The sequence below is a fragment of the Argiope bruennichi genome, chromosome 10, assembly GCF_947563725.1.
Source record: "Argiope bruennichi chromosome 10, qqArgBrue1.1, whole genome shotgun sequence".
NCBI lineage: Eukaryota > Metazoa > Arthropoda > Arachnida > Araneae > Araneidae > Argiope > Argiope bruennichi.
The window spans coordinates 116,302,722-116,312,910 of NC_079160.1; positions in this window are offsets into that span (position 1 = coordinate 116,302,722).

Genomic DNA, 10,189 nt, shown 5'->3' on the forward strand with positions numbered 1-10,189 from the left:
AATATAAAAGACAGAACACACTCTTTAATTACACTCCCAACCAATGCCATTACTAATCGAAAGCTTAATGCATAAATTATGATGTCATGCATAAATTTATTTGGAACACACTTCTGACGAACAGCTGGTTCATATGAAACATTTAGGGATTGCAATACCGGACCAAAATTTCAATACCGGTATTCGGTATTTTTTAAATCTCAATACCGGGATACCGGTTTTAATACCGGTATTAGAAATTTTGGAAAAAGAAAGAAAACACAGGTGTTTCTTTTTTTTTATTTGCCAGTTTTGTTAGGGAGTGTAAATATCACAAAAAATAATTTGTAACTTATAAATTATAACAGTATATAATCACAAAAAAGTAAAGAAACCTCTTATTTATTTAAATCACAAAAAAGTAATTTTGTGTAAAAATTACCAGCTGTCGAAAACACTCTTTCGGCATCTACGCTAGTTGGTGGTGTACTTTTAGCAATGCGTGTTATACTTTTCCCAAGTATTTACCTCTAAATCCCTCATCTTCAAATAAATCGATTTCTCGTCGGATATAGCTGATTTCTGTATTGTATTTTGGTTCGTTGATTTTTTTTTTATTTATTGCTAATTCTAATTTTTGTTCAAGAGACAATTCCTTTTCACTATCGACAGTAGTGACATCATAATCTTCGATAATTGAACCGAATTCTGAATGCGGATAGGTCTGTGGAAAAAAATTTTTTAGAAACTTTAACTTAATCAGATTTGAATTGGTTATTTTCTTTTCTTCTTTTCATTTTCATTTTTAAAATCATTTGAATTCTGTAAATACCATAAGACATTCTCTATTTCGGTATCCCTTTCTCCTTTGCGATTTTTTAATGTAATATAGTTGTAATCCGAAGTTTCTATATCCACAGCATTTGGATTCTTCTGTTCTTTATATTTTTGGTATAATGCAACCATTACTCCTAATTGAATTCCACGTGCATAGCATAACTGCTGATTTGCGCCAATCAACTTTCCAACTTTTTTCATAATTGTTGCACCATCAGTCGTTATGGATACAATATTTTCTTTCAAGGATAATTTATGTTTCGCTCATTCAGATTTAAGCAATTAATTAAGCCATTCATTAGCTAATTAATTTCGCCCGTTAGGGAGACATAAAAACAAAAACGTATACTATATTGCAATGTTCGCGATACCTGGACATATAGTGGAGACCATTTTAAAAATTTCTAGTAAATACCGAAAAACCGGTATTTGAACTTGTGAATACCGGTATTACAGAATTGTACAAATGGCTCAAAATACCGGTATTCGGTATTCCGCTATACCGGTATTGCAATATCTAGAAACATTGAATACTTTGAATTATTTAAATTTGTTTTTTGCATAACTTGATGCTTATAACTCCACTAGCAAAGTATTCTTAAGCATGAAATCGTTTAAAACATTGAATATGTATTTTTGTCATTGTCTCATATCTACTCTGTTTATTGTGCACATGAGCAATAACTTTCCTAATGGTGTCCAATCCCATGATTGTTCGGGTAATTTGTTTTAACGTATTGTCATGCACGATGCTTATGTTTCTCCTGTGTACTGAGCATATAATGAAGAAAATATTTCTTTATAACATCCAACAATTGAACAAATCTCAAGATAAATATTTGGAAATTAAATTTCATTATAACAATGAAAAGGTGTGTTTTTTTACTTATTCAAAAATAATTAAAAAATTATTAAAATCTATCAGGAATTTACAGGATAGCTAAACTAATGTCATTAAAAGTATAAATCTTTGCATTTTCAAAAGATGCAACATATAATCATCTTTTGCAATGATATTTTTGTATTTCCTTCTCTGTTATTATTTGTGAAAGATAAATAACATTTTAAAAAGCAGTTCATAAAAATAAAAATTCTTATTGAGAGTGAAATACTTTGCAACATATTTTTTTTTACACAAATCATAATTGCAAAAATGAAACGTTATGCTTGCACCAGCCACAGACAAGACTGATAATCTATGGCTAAGTATGTTGATGGTATTCATCACTAACATCAATATGCTCCAAATGACCTTCGGAAAAATCACTAAAAGTGCTAATCGCAGTTAACAACTTAAGCAGGAGTGAATTGAGAAATTTCATCTCTTCAGGCTTGCTCCGGAATCTATGGACACTACGTTAAAGCGTTCGAGAATTATTCAATGATAAGTGAAACTATTCAAAAATCGCCCCAACTATATCCTTTATCTACCAGTATCTCCGCCCCAGACGTGATAAAGGTTCGAGTTTTTTCTAAGGAGCAAATAAAATAGTTTTCTCGGAATCTGGAAAGGAATTTGGCCGCTTTGTTAGAGGGGGGTGCTCTTAATGTCACAATCTCTCTTCTCTTTTGGGGTCTATTGAAGCGAGTAAAATTGATTAAACAGGTTGTAGCAGTTGAAGAAATTCTCAAATACAAAATAGCGATAATTAAATAAAAAAATTATAGCATGATGCCTTCTTTTGTAGGAGAAGAATTATTGTTTGAAAGATTTTAGATAATTACCTGATAATTTTGATGAATATTCTTGATAGCAAATTATTCTTGAAGGCAATATATGTTGATGAATATTTGAAAAAGACATGTATTCCATGATTTTATGTTGAAGTAAATATATTTCATCTGGTTTCTATAGAATCCGAAATTTTACTGATTACCAGATTAAATATAATTAAAGATCCCGGAAAAACAATATTCGTTCGTGTTTCCATAATATCCATGTGTTATTTTTGCTCATTTTCTTTACTTTGTAATGCTTCCTAAATCCTCTTTCATGTTGAAATTAAATGTAGTGTAGCTTGAAAGCCATATAAGATTGCTGGTAATTAGGGATTGCAATACCGGACCAAAATTTCAATACCGATATTCGGTATTTTTTAGATCTTAATACCGGGATACCGGTTTTAATACCGGTATTAGAAATTTTAGAAAAAGAAAGAAAAAACAGGTGTTTCTTTGTTTTATTTGCCAGTTTTATAAGAGAGTGTAATATCACAAAAAATAATATGGAACTTATAAATTATAACAGTATATAAAGAATCACAAAAAAGTAAAGGAACAACTTATTTATTTAAATCACAAAATAAGTTGTATCACATTATCATAAGTTGTATAATGTGTAAATATCACTATTCAGTCTGTGGTACTATTACAAATTTTTGAAATGTGATCTTAAAAAACATAATGCATCAGTTATACTGTCATTAAAGCTGAAAAGTAATTTTGTGTAAAAATGACCAGCTGTCGAAAACGTTCTTTCGGCATCTACGTCTACGTTCTTCAGATAGTGATTTGTGCTGTTCTTTCGTGATTGCAACATGAAATTTATTGTTGCATTTTAGCTGTTAATAAATTAAAATCTCTCCGACATAATACCTCTATAGTCAGTTTTATTGGAAGTAGAGCTGATATAGTTCTGGATATTAAGACGAATTCACTGTCTGAAAAAATTAATTTGCAGGTTTAAGTCGATTATTGCTTTTTGGATAGAATTTCTAAATTTCAAAAACCGTTCCATCATTAGGAGTAAACTGTTCCAACGTGTCTTAGAATCTATTATTAACATATATTCTGTTTTATTTTCAGTTAATATATATTTTTGTAATATGGCATTTTTTGTAGGGATAAGTTTAAATATCTTAACAATTTTTCGAACTTTATAAATTATAGGAAGCCTTCTTGATGGGTTAATATTTCATCCTCATTAGCAATATCTTCATCCACAATTACATTGTCATTATCTTCATTGTCAATATCATTCTCACTCTTTTACTCTCTTCAATGTCGGAATCCGAAGTTTCTATATCCACAATATTTGAATTCTTCTGTTCTTTAATTTTTTGGCATAGTACATCTATTACTCCTAATTTAAATCCATGAGCATAGCACAATTGCTGATTTGCACCAATCAACTTTCCAAATTTTTTCTTAACTGTTGCTCCATTAATCGTTATAGATACAATATCTTCTTTCAGGTATAATCCATGTTTCGCTAATTTAGATTTAAGCAATTAATTAACCCATTAATTAGCTAATTAATTTCGCCAGTTGGGGAGACATAAAAACAAAAATGTATACTATTTTGCTATGTTTCGATCCCTGAACATATAGTGGAGACAATTTAAAAAATTTATAGTAAATACCGAAAAACCGGTATTTAAACTTGTGAATACCGGTATTACGAAATTGTAAAATGGCTCAAAATACCGGTATTCGGTATCCCGGTATACCGGTATTGCAATCCCTACTGGTAATCTTATATGATTGGTAATTTTAGAAAGTTAGCATCAATATAAAAAAATGAACTGATACATCTACAACACTTACAGTATTTTCAAATGTTTTAAATTGAAAAGAAATGTATTAGTTTCATTCTTTAGTGAAGAATGAAAGCATACCCAATTCTTATTTCTGATTTCGCATGACTTCTTACATATTTACCGCCGAAAGCAATGATATATACACGAATGAATAGAGAGATTGATTTTTCTTTGAACAATATAAGGGTTTACTGCAAAAGGGTGGTAGTTTAAATATTTGGAGTTTTAAGAAAATTGTAAAAAAAAATTTCAAAATTCTAATTTTAAAGATGTATGGAAATATTTTGGCAATTTTTCTTCTTGTTTTTTACTTATTAGTATTGTATTTTCACTCGAGAGCATATCTTCGAATTGGAAAAGCATATAATGCTACAATTGTTCCTCTTTTCATATTTACTTTAAATTTTGTTAACAACATTTCTGAATACCCTTTTATAGACATATATTTTGAATTACGTAACTTTTTGTTACGAATTTAGAGTAAAATATTATAGGAAACATTGCATTATAAATATTCAAATAAACAGCATTTGTATTAATGAAGTCCTTTATTTAATCTAACTGGAAACTAAACAAAACTATTCTTTACTGACTTCTTTTTTATAACAGAAAAACATCAGATGGTGGAAATGAAGCACACGAATAATTCTTTTATTTTAGAGATTGAGAATGGACAAGATATTTTTCGATGCGGTAAACTTATTTTGAACTTTTTTTTTTCTCGAAAGAAATTTTAGCAAAAACTAAACAAAGGCAATAGAATTACGAAATTGAGTCTCGGTACAGTAACCAATCGCTAAAACAAAAGTTTTTATCATAAAATGTTAGAATGAGAAGCTTGATAGAAAAGAGTGAAAAATGCAATTGAGAAAGAAATTTCACGAAAAGATCTGTTGAAAGACAGAGGGGAAAATATAACTTATTTATTTATAAACAAGGATTTTTTTTAGCTATTATTTGGAATCTTAACGGCAAATGCTTTTCTTTATACAATTTTCTAGAATTAAAAATATTGAAAGAGAAAATCTAGTAATCATTAAAAAAATTATCTGGACATCATAGCGATTCTCCATGCTTTAGTACACTCATCTTTAATCCGAAAATTCATTGTCAGTTTTATATCCCTCTCACTCTCATTAAACAAGGTATTTCAAATATGGAACGAGCTAGATGAATGAAATTATGTATGTAGAGATTCAGATGAAAGAAGTAATAAGAAGAAATATTATTAATTTCAAGCAAAAATTGAATTCGAATAATTAAAAAATAAAGCAAAATAAAATAATTCTGAAAGGAATAAAAAAAGAAAGACTGGAAAGATTTGTGATTTTCCTTATGATCAGTGGTGAACGATTAAGGACGTCCCGCTTTTGGGAAATATAAAATACATTTTTCTCTATATATTGCCACATTGAAAAGAAGCGGCCGATTGTCCATGGCCGAATGGTCATAGCACTGATCCCATAATCAAGAGATCGTAAGTTCGAATCCCGCTAGAGACAATGCGGTTCACAGTTTGTGTCAATATGTAGTTCCTTGATTTTATGTTTTCCTTTATTTCATGTTCCAGAAGATTCTGGACCTTTCTTTAGTTTACCAGACAAGTGTTCTGGACTTTTCTTACTGTCTCCAGAAAAGTATTCTGGAACTTTCCCTGCTAGTATAAAAGCAGAAGATCTGTCAGTCTCTGGGTTCTGAGTTCAGAGTTGAGTTAATAAATTGGTTTAGCTCTACTTCTTGCGTTCCACACTACCTACGTGACAATATTATTTTCTGAGTTTCAGATTTGAGATATTTTAAGATATACTCTTAAATTATTCCAAGTGTTTTTTTTTTTAAATTTATGTTAAAATTTCGTGGCACAATAAAAGGTTTTTATCCACCTTTTTTAGGGCTACGGGATCTGATTAGCAAAATACTCACACTTTTTATAATAATAAATAAATAAAAGAAATTTTAAACTAATTGCGAGATTGTTGTTAAACTTCAAAGATGAATCCTTAAAATTTATTATCTTTTAATAAACAAAACTTGCACTATAAAATTATTGCCATTCTTCGATGTATTGCCCCTACCTAAATGTTGAAAAATCCATTTTAAAAAACTATTTGTTCCACAAAGAAAAACATTTTGTGTAACATAATATTTTCTATAAAAGAGAAATCTCATTCTTCTAAAAACTGCAAGGCAAATTCTAGATATGTCTTCCTTGCTCGCATAAATCACTCGCATCATTAATAATTCTATCTTTGGAAAAGACGATAAAATTGTCAAAAAATTTCTGTCCCACAAAATGACATGGATTTAGATAAAAGGAAAATAAAGACATTGATTTAAAAAAAATCTGCCATAAGTTTGTTGTTGCGTGAAAAAAAAACTTCAAAAGTTCAAACCATGTATGCCGTACATCATTAGCCTGAACAATACGTAAAATCGCCCAAAATCACATGAAACTCAGAGGAATTACATTAACTTAGTTTTTTACTTTCATGTATAGAAGTATAGAGAAAGTATTGTAATCTTAAAAAAATTCGAAATCGACATTTTGATGAATCACCACGTTTCAGACTTTCTATAGAACAAAAAATATATTTTTGGCATTATATCTGTATTCCAACCTATGAGCACGATAACTCATAAATACTTTGAGCTAGACTGGTAAAATTTGGCATATAGACTTTTCACCACATTTCTAAATTGCTATCGAATTTTGAAAACAATTCATTCAGAGGAAGCATGTCTGATTGATTGTTGAAGTACAGTGAATCCGATCATTTCAAAAAGCAGCGAGCTAGATAAATAAAATGTGGTAAACTGAGTAAGAATTTAAAACATAGATTCTTATAAAAGAACGTACCATATTTGTCAAAGGAATGATCATCTGCCGATTTAAAATTTCGCATGCCTGCAAATGCAATAATCTATAAATATACTGGTTTAATGAAATTCAGCAAGTTATCTTGTGATTTTAACTACAGTTCTGTGCGAAATTTTGGCTTCCATTAATAGGAAAAAAAAGTGTTTAAACTGCACATTCGGAAGATTTATTCTGTGAAAATGATGGACTCGTGGCAATGATCTATGTTTCGCAACTATTAGCAGCTAAATTTATAGAAAGGATTCGTGACCTAACAAAATGCTTGCAATTTTGTGTGGGAGGAGGGGGGATAAGATATTTAAGGGAAGTATACGAAGATCTTTAAGGGGGGTTATGCGAAGATTATGTTCTGAAAATTGCAATGGACAGTAAGAATAATTTCGAAGAAAGTGAACTTTAACTAAAATTTAAATTTGTATCATACTTGAAGGCAGATTAAATTTGATTTCAAAAGACTGATTCTCAAATCAATTTTTTACTAAGCAATTGCTTTTGAATGAAGGATAGAATCTGTCGCTGCACATTTCATCATTATTTGCTGTAAGTTTCTTTAAATTAAATTTTCAACGAATAGTTTTAGAAAAACTTGTATTCACTAAAAATGTGAGATATTACATTGAAAACAATTCACAAGTATAATTTCTTAAAATATTAAAAATAAAAATTTCATGATATGGCTAACTAGGCTAGAAAAACCACATTCTTAGAAAATGTTTGCAATCATAGAAACATATTCTAGAAATAAATAACTACAGGACGAAAATTTCTTTCATTTTTGCTCCTATTTCAGGAAAGAAAATACAATTTTAAAAATATTTGTAACAAATCAGCTTCTGATTGAAAAAAGATTTCAAAATGAAACAATTTGTATTTAAGAAATGGGAATCAAATAGCAACAATTCAAAATGTCTCCTAACTGTTACGAAATTATTTTAATTTCAGATCGATTACCAAATTCCTTATCACATTATCTTCAGTAATGTAATATTTAATAATGTTCTATTATGTTTAGTAATGTAATGTTAATAATTTTCTTATTTGTCATGAAACCATTTATTTGAAAAAAAAATACAAAAAAAATACATGAAAATGTATAATTTATAAATTTTTTAGAGTCATTTGGAGTGTGAGTTTGTTTTAGAAATTTTACTGAATGTACCGCGTGATTCTTGACAATTTTTTTGGTGATTAATTCCCGGCTTATTATTAATAGTATCAAAAAATTGAATTTGTATATTTGAGGCGCTTTTTTTTTCAACCGTTTGAAACACAAATTTGACGCAGTACTACATTTCTAAACGCATAATCCTATACCTAATTTAATATATTTAAATCATCACGTTTTTATATTATGTTTCTGACTGTACAGATCGACAGATGGTCAAAGCTTTGTTGGATTTGGCTCAAAATTTGGTATTTGTCAACACTATGGATATTAAATATGTGCAACGAATTTTTTTCCATGTAACTTGGTTTGTTTTGTAGTTATTGCTTTAATGTATAGTCGACCAGCCAGATAGACATACTTCCTCTGAATGGATTTTGCACAAACTTTGATAGACAATAATTTGATAATCTACAAATTTAGTGTAAAGGCCGTAAACCAAAGTTCATCGGTTAGATCAAAGCATTTTTTTTATTTATTTTTCTCACAGATAGAGAGACATTTTTCAAAAATGCGCTTTTTGAGCTCAAGGTTGTATAAAACGTGTCGATTCATCAAAATCTCGAGTTTAAAGATTTTGACGATACACGAAAATACTTTCGTGATACTTCGTATACACGAAATTTTAAAACATTGATCTTTTTAAATCATACTTTGCTATTAAAATATATTATGATGTATGTTCAAAATAGGATAAAGTACAAGTAAAACTCATGTACATTGTGATAAAACCATCTTTTCAAAAAAAGAACAAAAAATATAAAAACAAATTGCAAAAAAATTCATACCGCAGCACGTTTACGAAACTACCGGCGTCCCATTCAAAGGTGGAAGGGATCCGTTTTCAGTTCCCTGAAAAGGACTGTAGGCAGATGATATCTTTTCAATGTCGCGAGACAGAGACTCGTTCATATCAGTGAAGTTGTTGTGATTTCTTTCCCAAGATGGCAACAAAGAAGATTTCATTTCAGGAAAAAAAATAAAGAAGAAAGGAAAACAGTTTATTCTAACGGATAGTGAATGTTTTTTTTTTTAAATTTACACAAGAAAAAACGCATATATTTTAAAATATTCAACCGTTATTTCTAGTAGATTTATTTATTTTATATAATTAATCCTCGCCAGATAAAGTAAGCCAACCAAATGTCTTATTGAAACAAATTCTTCTGAGTAAGAATTGCAAAGGCTTCGATGTGATTTCTTGCTAGAAAAGTAAGACCAACCAATGGTCTCTGATTGTTGAATTTCTGTCTTTGAGATTTCTGAAGTTTGAAATATTCTGTCCAGAGAAAACAGAACAGTCACTGATCATTTAATTTTTGGAAATAATTGTTGATGTAGGTATATAAAAATGAATTTCGGCAAAGTTTGAAAGCCAGCATCCGGTTCTTTGAGGGACAAATAATTGAATCCTACAAATCTGCATTAACCTCTGATGTTTTTTTAATTGTACGTTTTGTAAATAAATCAATAACCAAGATATAAATTATATTTACAACGTTTTTTTTAACTGTATGTTTTGTAAATAAATCAATAACCAAGATATAAATTATATTTACAACGTTTTTTTTAATTGTACGTTTTGTAAATAAATCAATAACCAGTATATAAATTATTCACAATTTCAAAGATTTTTTTCTTCTGCAATGAATTTTCTTAAACTGATACAGGATGGAGATTTTCTAATTTTTCATTTTTCTATTTTAAAATTATTGAATTAATGATACAAAATGATTATTTCAATAAATGGGTTGGGTATCAAAATGTAACTGTAAATAAAGTTCAGCGAAC